We start from the raw sequence: 15,293 nt of genomic DNA, 5'->3' as shown, positions 1-15,293 counted from the left end.
CTGAGCTCCAACGAAGCTCTGAATTCACTTATATAGAGTCAAAGAGTCAGATTTTGATCGGTGTCCTGCTACAACACTGGTTGGTATTTGCTATTATATTTGTATTCCTATTGCTTTGGTTATTGTGACAGATTATTAGGAGCCCAAACCTGCATATATTAGCATCCTGTGAGATGTAATCATGTTCTTATTAGACACTCACAAAGACATTCTATTTAGCATCCTCTACTAGGGCTTCACCCAATCCCAAACACAAGAACCCTGCTAACCTGTTAGCCAACACCTCATGTTTTACTTTTTAGATAAACAGCAGGCCTTTTCTGAAACATGAGAAAGTGTATTGCACTCCATGCAACAAATCATGGTGGGCAGGAATCTGTGAAGCTAAGCTCAATAAAGATTCCTCTCACAGTTATTACTAGAGGAAATGGGACTTCTTGTTCAAACTTCTTTTTAGTCCTTAGCTTAAGAAAAGGAGACCACTAGAGAGTAAAGCACTAGAAAACAAATCACTCCCATCTTATTTTCTTCAAAACTTATGAGATTTCTGCCATATAAGATGAGAGTTTCAAATTTTGATGATAGTGTGGGATGGCAGAATCCTTCAATTGGGAAAGAGCCATTCTCAGGGATTATATGCATATGTAATTATTCCATCATTCCATCAGCTTTACATTCACCTCCAAGCTTATGTATACCCTTGCCTCCAAACCCTAATATAAGGGAGTTATATTAATTGGAAACTACAATCAATTCAATCCCCTTACTCATTATTGCTCTATTTGGGTTTTCTTTTTCTTCATGATTCAGTCTTGGTAGGCTGTATGTTTCTAGGAATTTACACATTTCTTCTAGATTATTCAATTTGTTGATGTAAAATTATTCATAATATTCTCTTATGATTCTTTGTATTGCTGTGGGATCCACTGTAATGTCTCCTCTTTCTTTTCTAATTTTATTTGAATCTTCTCTCATTTTTTTAGTCTAGCTAAATGTTTGTTGATTTTGTTTGTCTTTTCAAAAAACAAACTCTTAATTTTGTTCATCTTTTATATTTTCTCCAGCCTCTAATTTATTTCTGCTCTGTTCTTTTTTAAAATATGGAACACTTCAAAAATTTGCATGTCATGCTTGCACAGGGCTCATGCTAACGTTCTCTGTATCGTTTCTATTTTAGTATATGTGCTGCTGAAGTGAGCACTCTGCTGTATTCTTTATTTCCTTCCTTCTACTAACTTTGAGAGTAGTTTTTTCTTCTGTTTCTAGTTCCTTCACATGTAATGTTAGCTGGTTTATTTAAGCTATCTTTTAATGTAGAAATTTATTGCTATAAATTATCTTAGAACACCGTTTGCAGCCCTTTGAAAGTTTTGGTATATGGCCCTTTAAGTTTTCTTTGTCTCGATATATATATATATATATATATATATATATATACATACATACATACATACACACACACACATATATATCCTGAGACAGAGTCTCGCTCTGTCACCCAGGCTGGAGTGCAGTGGCGCGATTTCTGCTCACTGCAAGCTCCGCCTCCCAGGTTCACGCCATTCTCCCGCTTCAGCCTCCCGAGTAGCTGGGACTACAGGCGCTTGCCACCACGCCCGGCTAATTTTTTGTATTTTTAGTAGAGACGGGGTTTCACCGTGTTAGCCAGGATGGTCTCGATCTCCTGACCTTGTGATCTGCCCGCCTCGGCCTTCCCAAGTGCTGGGATTACAGGCGTGAGCCACCGCACCCCGCCGATTCAAGATATTTTTAAGTTTCTCTTTTAATTTCTACCTTGATAGATCGGTTGTTCGGAAGCACGTTGCCGGGCGCGGTGGCTTGGGCCTGTAATCCCAGCACTTTGGGATGCCGAGGCGGGCGGATCACGAAGTCAGGAGATCGAGACCATCCTGGCTAACACGGTGAAACCCCATCTCTAAAAAAAACACAAAAAATTAGCCGGGCATGGTGGCGGGCGCCTGTAGTCCCAGCTACTCAGGAGGCTGAGACAGGAGAATGGCGTGAACCCCGGAGGTGGAGCTTGCAGTAGGCAGAGATCACGCCACTGCACTCCAGACTGGGCAACAGAGCAAGACTCAGTCTCAAAAAAAAAAAAAAGATAAGAGAAAAAAAATTATTTTGTGGACTAATAAATAATTTATCATTTATCCTGGAGAATGTTTTATGTATATTTGAAAATAATGTGTTTTATTCTTCAACTGGATAGAATTTTCTGTATATATCTGTTAGATTCATTTGGTCTAAAGAGTAGTTCAAGCGTGCTGACTACATATTGATTTCTCTGTTTGGTTTTTCCATCCATTTTGTTTATTTTTCTTTTTTGTTTTTTGTTTGTTTGTTTTTTGAGACAGAGTCTCGCTCTGTCACCTAGGCTGGAGTACTGTGACATGATCTTGGCTCACTGCAACCTCTGCCTCCCGGGTTCAAGCAATTCTTGTGCCTCAGCCTCCTGAGTAGCTGGGACTACAGGCATGTGCCACCATGCCCAGCTAGTTTTTGTTTTGTTTTGTTTTGTTTTTTGTATTTTTTGGGAGAAATGGGGTTTTTACATGTTGGCCAGGCTGGTCTAGAACTCCTGACTTCAGGTGATCTGCTCACACTGGCCTCCCAAAGTGCTGCGATTACAGGCGTGAGCCACTCCACCTGGCCACTATCTGTCCATCTCTTAAAAGTGGGGTATTGAAGTCCCCTACTATTATTTTATTGCAGCCTGTTTCATCCTTTAGATCTACTAATGTCAGCTTTATATATATTGGTTCTCTGATGTTGTGGGCATACATATTTACAATTGTTACATTTTCTTGATGAATTATATGAATTATGTCATTATATAATGATGTACTTTGTATCTTTTTAATCTTTTTTACTTAAAGTCTATTTTATTTGATGTGGGTATAGCTATCTTTGATCTCTTTTTGTTTTGATTTGCATGGAATCGTTTTCCATTCCTTCACTTTCAGTACATGTGTATCCTTAAAGATGAAGCAAGTTTGTTGTAGGCAGCATTCTTATTTTCTTCTTTAATCCATTCAGCCACCATGTATCTTTTGATTGAAGAACTTAATCCATTTAAACTCAAGTTAATTATTGATAATAAGGACTTACTACTACCATTTTATTAAATATTTTCTGGTTGTTTTATAAATCTTTCGCTATTTTGTTTCTGTACTCTTGTCTTCCTTTGTGATTAGATAATTTTCTGGAGTAGCGCTTTAATACCTTAATTTCTCTCTTTTTTGTACTTCTTATAGATTTTGCTTTGCAGTTACAATGAGGCAAACATAAAATAATTTATACTATGAGAGATCATTTTCAGCTAATGAGAACTGAATTTCACTAGCATACAAAACTACACTTTTACTCTCCTTTCACGTTTTCTTTTTGATGTCACAATTTATATCTATATTGTGTATCTCTTACAAATTACTGTAGCTATTATTTTTCTAATAATTGTGTATTTTTAACCTTCACACTAAATATATAAATGATTTACACAGACCATTGCAGTATTAGAGTATTCTGAATTTGATTATATACTTACTTTTACCCATGAGTCTTATACTTTCATGCTTTAAAGTTTCTCAGTAGTTTCTATTTCTTTCAGCCTGAAGAACTCCCTTTAGCATTTCCTCCAAGGCAGGTATAGTGGGAATGACCTAACTAGGTTTTGTCTCAGAGATTTTTTTTTTTTTTTTTGAACAAGGTCTCACTCTGTCATCCAGGCTGGAGTGTAGTGGTGCAATCACAGCTTACTGCATCATTAACCTCCCAGGCTCAGGTGATCTTCCCACCTCAGCATCCTGAATAGCTGGGACTACAATCATGCTCCACCATGTGCAGTAAATTTTTCTGTGTTTTCCTTTTGTGAAGACAGGGTTTTGTCATGTTGCCAAGGCTGGTCTTGAATTTCTGGGCTTAAGCAATTCACCCACTTCAGCTTCCTAAAGTGCTGTGATGATAGGTATGAGCCACCATGTCTGGTCTCAGAAAGTCTTTATCTCTTCTTCACCTGTGGGGAACAGCATTTTGGGGTAAATTATTCCTGGTTGGCAGGATTTTCTTTCAGTATCATGAATGTATCATCCAACGCTACTGACTTTTAAGGTTTCTGTGCAGAAATCAGCATATTAACATTTCTTTCTGTGTGATTTTTTAACTATTCCTCCTTTCATGATTCTCTCTCGCATTTGATTTCTGATAGTATGATTGTTAACATGATTGGTGTAGTCTTGTTTGGATTGAACATAATAGGAGATTGTTCAGTTACATCTATATATTTCCCCAGATTTGAAAATGTTTATAATGTTATTTCTTCTTTTTAATTTTTTAAGTTTTGTGGGTAAATATTGGTGTATATATTTATAGGGTACATAGGATGCTTGGATATAGGCATGAAAAAAGTAATAATCACTTCCCGCTAAATGAGATATTCATCACCTCAAATATTTATCCTCTGTGTTGCAAACAATCCAATTGTACTCCTTTAGTTATTTTTAAATGGACAATTACATAATTATTGACTATAGTCACACTGTCATGCTATCAAATATCAGGTCTAATAATATTTTGATTTTTGATATATCAAATATCAGGTCTAATAATATTTTGCTTAATTTTCACATATGTCAAGAGATAGGGGTCTATTTTAATTCTTCTGCACATAGATATCCAGTTTTCCCAGCATCATTTATGGCGAGACTGTCTTTTTGCAATGTATGTTCCCGGCAACTTTCTTGAAAAAGAGTTAACTCTAGGTGTATGGATTTGTTTCTGGGTTCTATTCTGTTCCATTATTCTGTGTACCTATTTATATGCCAGTTCCATGTTGTTTTGGTTACTGTAGCTCTATAGTAGAGTTTGAAATCAGGTAATGAGAGTCCTCCAGTTTTTCTTTTTCTTTTTTTTTTTTTTTTTTTTTTTTTTTTTGCTCAGGATAGCTTTGACCATTCTGGGACTTTTGTGATTCCATGGAAGCTTCAGGATTGTTTTTGCTATTATATTTCCCTGAATAATGTCATTGGTATTTTCATAGGGATTGCATTGCATCTGTAGATTGCTTTTGGTAGATGGACATTTTAACAATATTCTTCCAAAACATAAAGATAAAATATTTTTCCATTTTTCGGTGTCCTTTTAAATTATTTTCATCAGTTTTTTATAGTTTTTATTATAGAGATCTTTCACTTATTTGATTAAGTTAATTCCTAGGTATTTAATTTTAGGTGAGTCTAAATTAGATTACTCTTTTGTTTCTTTCTCACATTGTTCACTGTTGGCATATAGAAATGCTACTAATTTTTTATGTTGACGTTGTATCCTGCAACTTTACTGAAATTGTTTCAGTTCTAATAGTTTTCTTGTGGGGTCTTTAGGTTTTTTCAAATATAAGGTTATATCTTCTGCAAACGAGGATACTTTGACTTCTTCTTTTCCATTGTAGATGCCATTTATACCTGTCTGTTGTTGTTCTAGCAAGACTTTCAGTTTTTCCCCATTAAGTATGATACTAGCTGTGGGTTTTCATATATGGTTTTTATTTTCCTGATGTATGTTTTTCTATACATACTTTTGTGAAAGTTTTTTAATCATGAAGGTATTTTGGATTTTAACAAATGCTTTTTCAGACTCAATTGAAAGGAGTATATAACTTTTTCTTCTTCATTCTGTGACATGAGGTGAGGTATCATATTGATTGTTTTGCATACGTTGAACCATCCTTTTATCAATGGGATAAATCCTACTGGATCATAATAACTGATCACTTTAATATATTCGTTTTACTAGTATCTTGCTGAAGATTTTTGCATCAGTATTCATCAATGATATTGGCCTGCAGTGTCTTCTAGATAAGTCATTGTTTACTTTTGGTATTGGGGTTACACTGGCCTTTCAGACTGAGGGTGAAAGTATTCCTATTTTTTCAGAACATTTTGAGTATGATTACTACTAGTTCTTCCTTAAATGCTTGGTACAATTCAATTGAGCAGTGAAGCTATAGGATCACCAGCTTTGTTTGCTAGGGGACATTTTAGAATGGCTTCCATCTTATAACTTGCTATTGGTCTGTTCAAGTTAAGTATTTCTTCATGGTTCAATATTGATAGGCTGTATGTGTCTAGGAATTTTTTTTAAATACTGTGATACATATGCAGAACGTGCAGGTTTGTTACATAGGTATATATGTGCCATAGTGGTTTGCTGCACCTATCAATGCATCATCTAGGTTTTAAGCCCTGTGTGCATTAGGAATTTGTACTAAGGCTCTCCCTCCACTTGTCCCACACCCCCAACAGGCCCCAGTGTGTGATGCTCCTCTCCCTGTGTCCATGTGTTCTCATTGTTCAACTCCCACTTATGAGTGAGAACATGTGGTGTTTGGTTTTTTTCATGACTGCATAGTATTTCATGGTGCATATGTGCCACATTTTCTTTATCCAGTCTATCATTGATGGGCATCTGGGTTTGTTCCAAGTCTTTGCTATTGTAAATAGTACTGCAACAAACATACGTGTGGATGTGTCTTTAAAGTAAGATGATTTATAATCCTTTGGGTATATATCCAGTGATGGAATTGCTGGGTCAAATGGTATTTCTGGTCCTAGATCCTTGAGAAATCACCACACTGTCTTCCACAATGGTTGAACTAATCTATACTCCCACCAAGAGTGTAAAGGCATTCTTTTTCTCCACAGCCTCACCAAGATCTGTTGTTTCCTTCTTTTATTTATTTAATTTATTATTATTATTTTTTTGAGATAGAGTCTCACTGTGTAGCCCAAGCTGAAATGCAGTGGCATGATCTCGGCTCACTACAACCTCTGCCTCCCGGGTCCTGGTTCAAGCAATTTTCCTGCCTCAGCCTCCCGAGTAGCTGAGATTTCAGGAATACACCACCATGCCCAGCTAATTTTTTCGTATTTTTAGTATAGGTGGGGTTTCACCATGTTGGCCAGGCTGGTCTTGAACTCCTGAACTCATGATCGGCCAACCTTGGCCTCCCAAAGTGCTGGGATTACAGGCCTGAGCCACCACGCCCAGCTGTTTCCTTACTTTTTAATGATCACCATTCTATCTGATGTGAGATTGTATCTCATTGTGGTTTTGATTTGCATTTCTCTAATGACCAGTGATGATTAGCCTTTTTTATATGTTTTCTGGCCACATAAATGTTTTCTTTTGAGAAGTGTATGTTCATATCCTTTGCCCACTTTTTGATGGGGTTGTTTGTTTGTTTGTTTGTTTCTTATAAATATGTTTAAATTCCTTGTAGATTCTGGATATTAACCTTTTGTCAGATGGATAGACTGCAAAACTTTTATCCTATTCTATAGGTTGCCTGTTCACTCTGCTGACAGTTTCTTTTGCTTTACGGAAGCTTTTTAGTTTAATAAGACCCCATTTGTCAGTTTTGGCTTTTGTTGTAATTGCTTTTTGTGTTTTAGTAATTAAGTCCTTGCCCATGCCTATGTCCTCAATGGTATTGCTTAGGTTTTCTTCTAGGGTTTTTATAGTTTTAGGTTTTACATTTAAGTGTTTAATCTGCCTTAAGTTAATTTTTGTATAAGTTGTAAGGAAGGGATCTATTTTCAATTTTCTGCATATAGCTAGGCAGTTTTTCCAGCACTGTTTATTAAATAAACATTGCTGTTTTTGTCAGGTTTGTTGAAGATCAGATGGTTGTAGATGTGTGGTGTTATTTCTGAGGCCTATGTTCTGTTCCATTGGTCTATATATCTGCTTTGGACCAGTACCATGCTGTTTTGGTTACTGTAGCCTTGTAGTATAGTTTGAAGTCAGGTAGCATGATGCCTCCAGACTTGCTCTTTTTGCTTAGGATTGTCTTGGCTATACAGGCTCATTTTTGTTTCCATATGAAATTTAAGGTCGTTTTTTCTGATTCTGCAAAGAAAGCCAATGATAGTTTCATGGGAATGGCATTAAATCTATAAATCACTTTGGGCAGTATGGCCATTTTCGAAATATTGATTCTTTCTATACACCAGCATGAAATTCTTTTCATTTGTTTGTGTCCTCTCTTATTTCCTTAAGCAGTGGTTTGTAGTTCTCCTAGAGGAGGTCCTTCACCGCCCTTATAAATTGTATTCCTAGGTGTTTTATTCTCTTTGTAGCAATTGTGAATGAGAGTTCACTCATGATTTGGCTCTCTGTTTGTCTATTCCTAATGTATAGGAATGCTTGTGATTTTTGCATATTGATTTTGTATCCTGAGACTTTGCTAAAGTTGTTTATCAGCTAAAGGAGTTCTGGGGCTGCGATGACGGGGTTTTTGAAATATACAATCATGTCATCTGCAAACATAGACAATTTGACTTCCTCTCTTCCTATTTGAATACCCCTTATTTTTTTCTCTTGCCTGATTGCCCTGGCCAGAACTTCCAGTACCATGTTGAATAGGAGTGGTGTGGGAGGGCATCCTTTTCTACTGCTGGATTTCAAAGGGAATGCTTCTAGCTTTTGCCCATTTAATATGATATTGGCTATGTGTTCGTTATAAATAGGTCTTATTATTTTGAGATATGTTCCATCAATGCCTAGTTCATTGAGAGATTTTAGCATGAAAAGGTGTTGAATTTTTATCAAAGACCTTTTCTACATCTATTGAGATAATCATGTGGTTTTTGTCATAGGTTCTGTTTATGTGATGGATTATGTTTATTGATTTGTGTATGTTGAACCAGCCTTGCATCCCAGGGATGAAGCCGACTTGATCATGGTGGATCAGCTTTTTGGTGTGCTGCTGGATTAGTTTGCCAGTATTTTACTGAGGAGTTTCACATCGATGTTCATCAGAGATATTGGCCTGAAATATTTTGTTGTTGTTGTGTCTCTTCCAGGTTTTAGTATCCAGATGATGCTGGCCTCATAAAAGGAGTTAGGGAGGATTTCCTCTTTTTCTGTTGTTTGGAATAATTTCAGAAGGAATGATACAGCTCCTCTTTAGTATAATTTGGCTGTGAATCTGTCTGGTCCTGGGCTTTTTTTGGTTGGTAGGCTATTAATTACTGCCTCAATTTTAGAACTTTTTATTGGTCTCTTCAGGGATTCGACTTCTTCCTGGTTTAGTCTTGGGAGGGTGTATGTGTCCAGGAATTTATCCATTTCTCCTCGATTTTCTGGTTTGTTTGTGTAGAGGTGTTTATAGTATTCTCTGATGCTAGGCTGTATTTCTGTGGGATCACTGATGATGTCCCTTTTATCATTTTTTATTGTGTCTATTTGATTCTTCTCTTTTCTTTTTCATTAGTCTAACTAGTGGTCCATCTATTTTGTTAACCTTTTTAAAAAAAACCTGCTCCTGGATTCATGAATTTTTTGAAGGGTTTTTCCTGTCTTCATCTCCTGCAGTTCTGCTCTGATCTTAGTTATTTCTTGTCTTCTGCTAGCTTTTGAATTTGTTTGCTCTTGCTTTTCTACTTCTTTTAATGTCATGATAGGGTGTTGATTTTAGGTCTTTCCAGCCTTCTGATGTGGGCATTTAGTGCTATAAGTTTTCCTCTTAACATGGCTTTAGCTGTGTCCCAGAGATTCTGGTACATTGTGTTTTTGTTCTCATTGCTTTCAGAGAACTTTTTTATTTCGACTTTAATTTCATTATTTGCCCCTTAGTCATTCAGGAGCAGATTGTTCAGTTTTTTTGTAATTTTGTGGTTTTGGGTGAGTTTCTTAATCCTGAGTTCTAATTTGATTACATGTGGTCTGAGGGACTGTTTGTTATGATTTCCTTTTTTTTTTTTTTTTTGCATTTGCTAATGAGTGTTTCAATTTCAATTATGTGGTCGATTTTAAACTACATGCTATGTGGCACTGAGAAGAATGTGTATTCTGTTTACTTGGGGGTGGAGAGTTCTGTATTTGTCTATTAGGTCCACTTGATCCAGAGCTGGGTTCAAGTCCTGAATATCCTTGTTAATTTTCTGTCTCATTGATCTAATATTGACAGTGGGGTGTTAAAGTCTTCCACTGTTATTATGTGGGAGTCTAACTCTGTTTGTAGGTCTGTAAGAACTTGTTTTACAAATCTGGGTGCTCATGTATTAAGTGCATATATATTTAGGATACTTAGCTCTTCTTGTTGAATTGATGCCTTTACCATTATATAATGCCCTTCTTTGTCTTTTTTGATCTTTGTTGGTTTAAAGTTTGTTTTATCAGAGACCATGATTGCAAACCCTGCTTTTTTTTTTTTTGCTTTCCATTCGTATGGTAAAATTCCTATTCCTCCATCCCTTTATTTTGAGCCTATGTGTGTCTTTGCAGGTGATATATGTCTCCTGAATACAGCACATCGATTGGTCTTGACTCTTTATCTAATTTGCCAGTCCGTGTCTTTTAATTGGGGCATTTAACCCATTTACATTTAAGGTTAATATTGTTATGTGTGAATTTCATCCTGTCATCATGATGCTAGCTGCTTATTTTGCACATTAGTTGAAGCAGTTTCTTCATAGTGTCATTGGTCTTTATATTTCGGTGTGTTTTTGCAGTGGCAGGTACTGGTTTTTCCTTTTCATATTTAGTGCTTCTTTCAAGAGCTCTTTGTAAGACAGGTATGGTAGAAACAAAAATATCTTGCTATTTGCTTTTCTGGAAAGGATTTTATTTCTTCTTTGCTTATGAAGCTTAGTTTGACTGGATATGAAATTCTGGGTTGATTTCTTTTCTTTAAGAATGTTGAATATTGGCCCCAACTCTCTTCTGGCTTGTAGGGTTTCTGCAGAGAGATCCACTGTTAGTCTGATGGGCTTCCCTTTGTAGGTAACCTGACCTATCTCTCTGGCTGCCCTTAACATTTTTTCTTTCATTTAAACCTTGGAGAATCTGATGATTATGTGTCTTGGAGTTGCTCTTCTCTAGAAGTCTTAATGGTTTTCTCTGTATTTTCTGAATTTGAATGTTGGCCTATCTTGCTAGGTTGAGGAAGTTCTCCTGGGTAATACCCTGAAGTGTGTTTCCAACTTGGTTCCATTCTACCCATCACTTTCAGGTATATACATCAATCGTAAGTTTCATCTTTTCTCATAGTTTCATATTTTTTGGAGGCTTGGTTTGTTCCTTTTTATTCTTTTTTCTCTAATCTTGTCTTCATGCCTTACTTCAGTAAGTTGATCTTCAATCTCTGATATACTTTCTTCTGCTTGATGAATTCGGCTATTGATACTTGTGTATGCTTTATGAAGTTCTTGTGCTCTGTTTTTCAGCTCCATCAGGTCATTTGTGTTCCTCTCTAAACTGGTTTGTTTAGTTAGCAGTTACTGTAATCTTGTATGAAGGTTCTCAGCTTGTGTTGGTTAGGACATGCTCCTTTAGCTCAAAGGAGTTTGTTATTACCCACCTGTGAAGCCTACTTCTGTCAATTCATCAATCTCATTCTCTGTTCAGTTTTGTGCCCTTGTTGGAGAGGAGTTGCGATCATTTGGAGGAGAAGAGTCATTGTGGTTTTTGGAATTAGCATTTTTGCACTGGTCTTTCCTCATCTTCATGGATTTATTTACCTTTGGTCATTGAGGCTGATGACCTTTGGATAGGATGTTTATGTGGGGGTTCTTTTTGTTGATGTTGATGTTGTTGCTTTCTGCTTGTTAGTTTTTCTTCTAACAGTCAGGCCCCTCTTCTGCAGGTCTGTTGAAGTTTGCTGGGGGTCCACTGTAGACCCTGTTTGCTTGGGTATCACCAGTGGAGGCTGCAGGACAGCAAAGATTGCTGCCTGCTTCTTCCTCTGGAAGCTTTGTCCCAGAGGGGAACTGACCTGATGCAGCCAGAGCTCTCTTGTATGAGGTGTCTGTCAATCTCTGTTGGGAGGTCTCTCCCATTCAGGAGACACAGGGGTCTGGGACCCACTTGGGGAGGAAGTCTGTCCCTTAGCAGAGCTTGAGTGTTATGCTGGGAGAGTCTTGTCAGGATCAGATTCTCTCTTCAGAGCCAGCAGGCAAGAATGTTTAAGTCCACGGAAACTGCACCCACAGCTGCCCATTCCCCCAGGTGCTCTGTCCCAGGGAGATGGGAGTTTTATCTAAAAGCACCTGCCTGGGGCTCTTGCCTTTCTTTTAGAGATATCCTACTCATGAAGAAGGACTCTAGAGAGGCAGTCTGGCCACAGCTGCTTTGCCATGCCGTGGTGAATTCCACCCAATCCAAACCAACAGGCCTACTTAGCACTGCCAGGGGAAAACCACCTACTAAAGCCTCAGTAATGATGAACGCCCCTCCTGCCACCAAGCTCAATCATTCCAGGTCAACTTCAGACTGCTGTGCTGGCGGTGAGAATTTCAAGCCAGCGTTTCTTAGCTTGCTGGCCTCCATGGGAGTGGGATCTGCTGAGTGAGACTGCTCGGCTCCCTGGCTTCAGCCCCCTTTCCAGGGGAGTGAATGGTTCTGCCTCAAAGGGGTTCCAGGCACCACTGGCTACAAAAATAAAATAAAATAAAAACTCTGCACTAGCTTGGTGTCTTCTCAAACAGCTGCCCAGTTTTGTGCTTGAAACCCAGGGCCCTGGTGGTATAGGCACACAAGGGAATCTCCTGATCTGTGGATTGCAAAAACCGTGGGAAAAGTGTTGTACCTGGGCAGGATAGCACAGTCCCTCATGGCTACCCTTGGCTGGGGGAGGGAGCTCCCTGGCTCCTTGCACTTCCTGGGTGAGGCGATGACCCACACTGCTTCTGCTCACCTTCCGTGCGCTGCACACACTGCCTAACCAGTCCCAGTGAAATGAACTGGGTACCTCATTTGGAAATGCAGAAATCACCCTCCTTCTGTGTTGGTCTCACTGGGAGCTGCATATCGGACCTGTTCCTATTCGGCCATCTTGCCAGATCTCCTCCGTGTCTAGGAATTTATCCATTTCCTCTAGATTTTCAAATGTACTGACATATAGTTGCTCATAGTAGCCACTAATGATTTCTTAAATTGCTGTAGTGTAAGTTGTAATGTTTCCTTTCCATCTCTGATTATACTTATTTGGGTCTTTTCTTCTTCATTAGAATACATTCTATACATTTTGTTTATCAATTCAAAAAAACCAACTATTCATTCTATTGATTTTTGTATTGTTTTCTTTATTTCTATTTCATTTGTTTCTGCTCAATCTTTATTATTTCTTTTCTTCTACTAATTTTTGTTTTGGTTTGTTCTTGCATTTTTAATACTTTGAAATACATTGTTATTATTTTGAAGTTTTTCTACTTTTTTGATGTAGGCACTTATAGCAATAAGTATTCCTCTTTATACTGCTTTCACTATATCTGATGCAGTGGTTTTGGTATGTTGTGTTTCCATTTTCATTTGTTTCAATAGTTTTAAAAATTTTCATCTTAATTTCTTTATGACCCATTCATCATTCAAGAGTGTGTTGTTTAATTTCCAAGTGTTTGCATAGTTTTCAAAATTCCTCTTGTGCTCGATTTCTAGTTTTATTTCACTGTGGTCAGAGAAAATGCTTGATATTATTTCACTTTTGAAATGGTTTAAGAGTTTTGTTGTGACCTAATATATGGTCCATCCATGAGAATAATCCCCCTACTGAGAAGAAGAATGTGTATTCTGCAGCCATTGAAAAAAATGTTCTGTAAGTATCTATTACATCTATTTGTTCTATAGTCCAAATTAAGTGTGATATATCTTTCAAATTTTCTTTCTGGAAGATCAGTCCAATGCTGAAAGTGGGATGTTGAGGTCTCCAGCTATTGTTGTAGTGGTGTCTATCCCTCTCTTTAGCTCTAATAATGTTTGCTTTATATATCTAGGTGCTCTATTATCGAATGCATATATATTTCCAATTAGTTTTTTTGCTGAATTGACCTGTTCATCATTATATAATGACCTTATTTATCTCTTCTTACAATTTTTGTCTTGAAGTAAATTTTGCCTGATATAAATATACTTACTCCTGCATTTCTTTTTGTTTCAATTGCCATGAAATATCTTTTTCCATTCTTTTATTTTAAATCTATGTAAAGCTTTATAAGTAAAGTGTGTTTCTTTTTGTCAACAGATGATAGGGTCTTGTTTTTTATCCATTCATCCAGTCTATGTTTTTGGAGAGTTTAGTCAATTTACATTTAGTGTTATTATTGATAGTAAGGGTTTACTTCTGCCATTTTTCATTTGTTTTCTGTTGTTTTGAAGCTTCCTCTTCTTTTCTTTCTTCCTGTCTTTCTTTTAGTGAAGGTGATTTTGTATGGTGGTATAATATACATTTTTGCTGTTTGTTTTCTTATGTATCAACTGTTTATTTTTCAATTTGAGGTTACCTTGAAGCTTGCAAATATCTTGTATCCCATCATTTTAAATTGATGACAACTTACCACTTATTGTCTAAACACACACACACACACACACACACACACACACAAATAAAACTAATGGAAACTCTACACTTTAATATCATCCCCCCACTTTTTAATTATTTGTTGTTTTCTTTTATATCTCATTGTATTCTCTATGTTGGAAAAATTGTACTTATTATTTTGAATTGGTTCATTATTTAGTATTTCTACTTAAGATAACAGTAGTTTACACACCACAAAGACTGTGTTATACTATTGCTGGGGTTCACCTGGAACCAGATTCAGTTGTAGTGGGCCTGGTGTCTGGGGCTGCAGGGGCTGATGTGGAACATGGATTTACAGATGTGGTTCTGGAGCCTCAGCTAATACTTCTCTTAAAATTCTAATAATTAAATTGATTAGAAAAACTACATGAAAAGCCCATTTAAAGATCAGTGAATATATGCAAGGTTTTTTATGGCAAAAATGGTTTTTCAGTTGAGTGGAAAAATAATGGACTGTACAATAAATAAGATTAGAAACTGTGCTACCTATATGGAAAAATAAAACTAGATTTCTATTTGGTAACACATATATAATTGAATCTTTTCTAGATTAGGAATCTGAGTATACAAGATTTTTAAATAAATGGCAAGAAGTCATAAAAATTATAATGTTGCATCAAGATAGTCTTTGATAAGAAGCAACACATGGGAAAAACAAAAGATAAGATTGAGAAATAATGTTATAATATTGGGTGCTGAAAAGAGAAGAATTAAGTTTTTAGTAATGCCAGAGTAGCTTGTATAGAAATGACCTGCCCACAGATAAACATTATAAAATCTGCACAAAATATACTCTTGAAATGACAGCGACTCCAGTGGAACTGGAGAGCTACCAGAGCAAGCAGAAACTGGAGAGGAGTCAATAGCAAAGAAGTAAAGAGGATACAAATTTATGTTTAGAGAGACTTTTGCTTTTTGCTTG

General features: G+C 36.8%; 1 non-coding gene across 1 annotated transcript; it reads right to left on the bottom strand.

Annotated features, from left to right (window-relative positions):
• Window positions 1-1,094: 1,094 nt before the first annotated feature.
• On the bottom strand, window positions 1,095-1,201 carry LOC112438523 (U6 spliceosomal RNA). Its single transcript, XR_003026938.1, has one exon. It is a non-coding gene; the product is annotated as a U6 spliceosomal RNA (small nuclear RNA).
• Between the last annotated feature and the right edge of the window lie 14,092 nt (window positions 1,202-15,293).

Source organism: Pan paniscus, chromosome X, assembly GCF_029289425.2.
Source record: "Pan paniscus chromosome X, NHGRI_mPanPan1-v2.0_pri, whole genome shotgun sequence".
In the NCBI taxonomy this organism is placed as follows: domain Eukaryota; kingdom Metazoa; phylum Chordata; class Mammalia; order Primates; family Hominidae; genus Pan; species Pan paniscus.
Note: the sequence above shows the minus strand (reverse complement) of the source record. Positions and strands in the feature narration are given on the sequence as shown.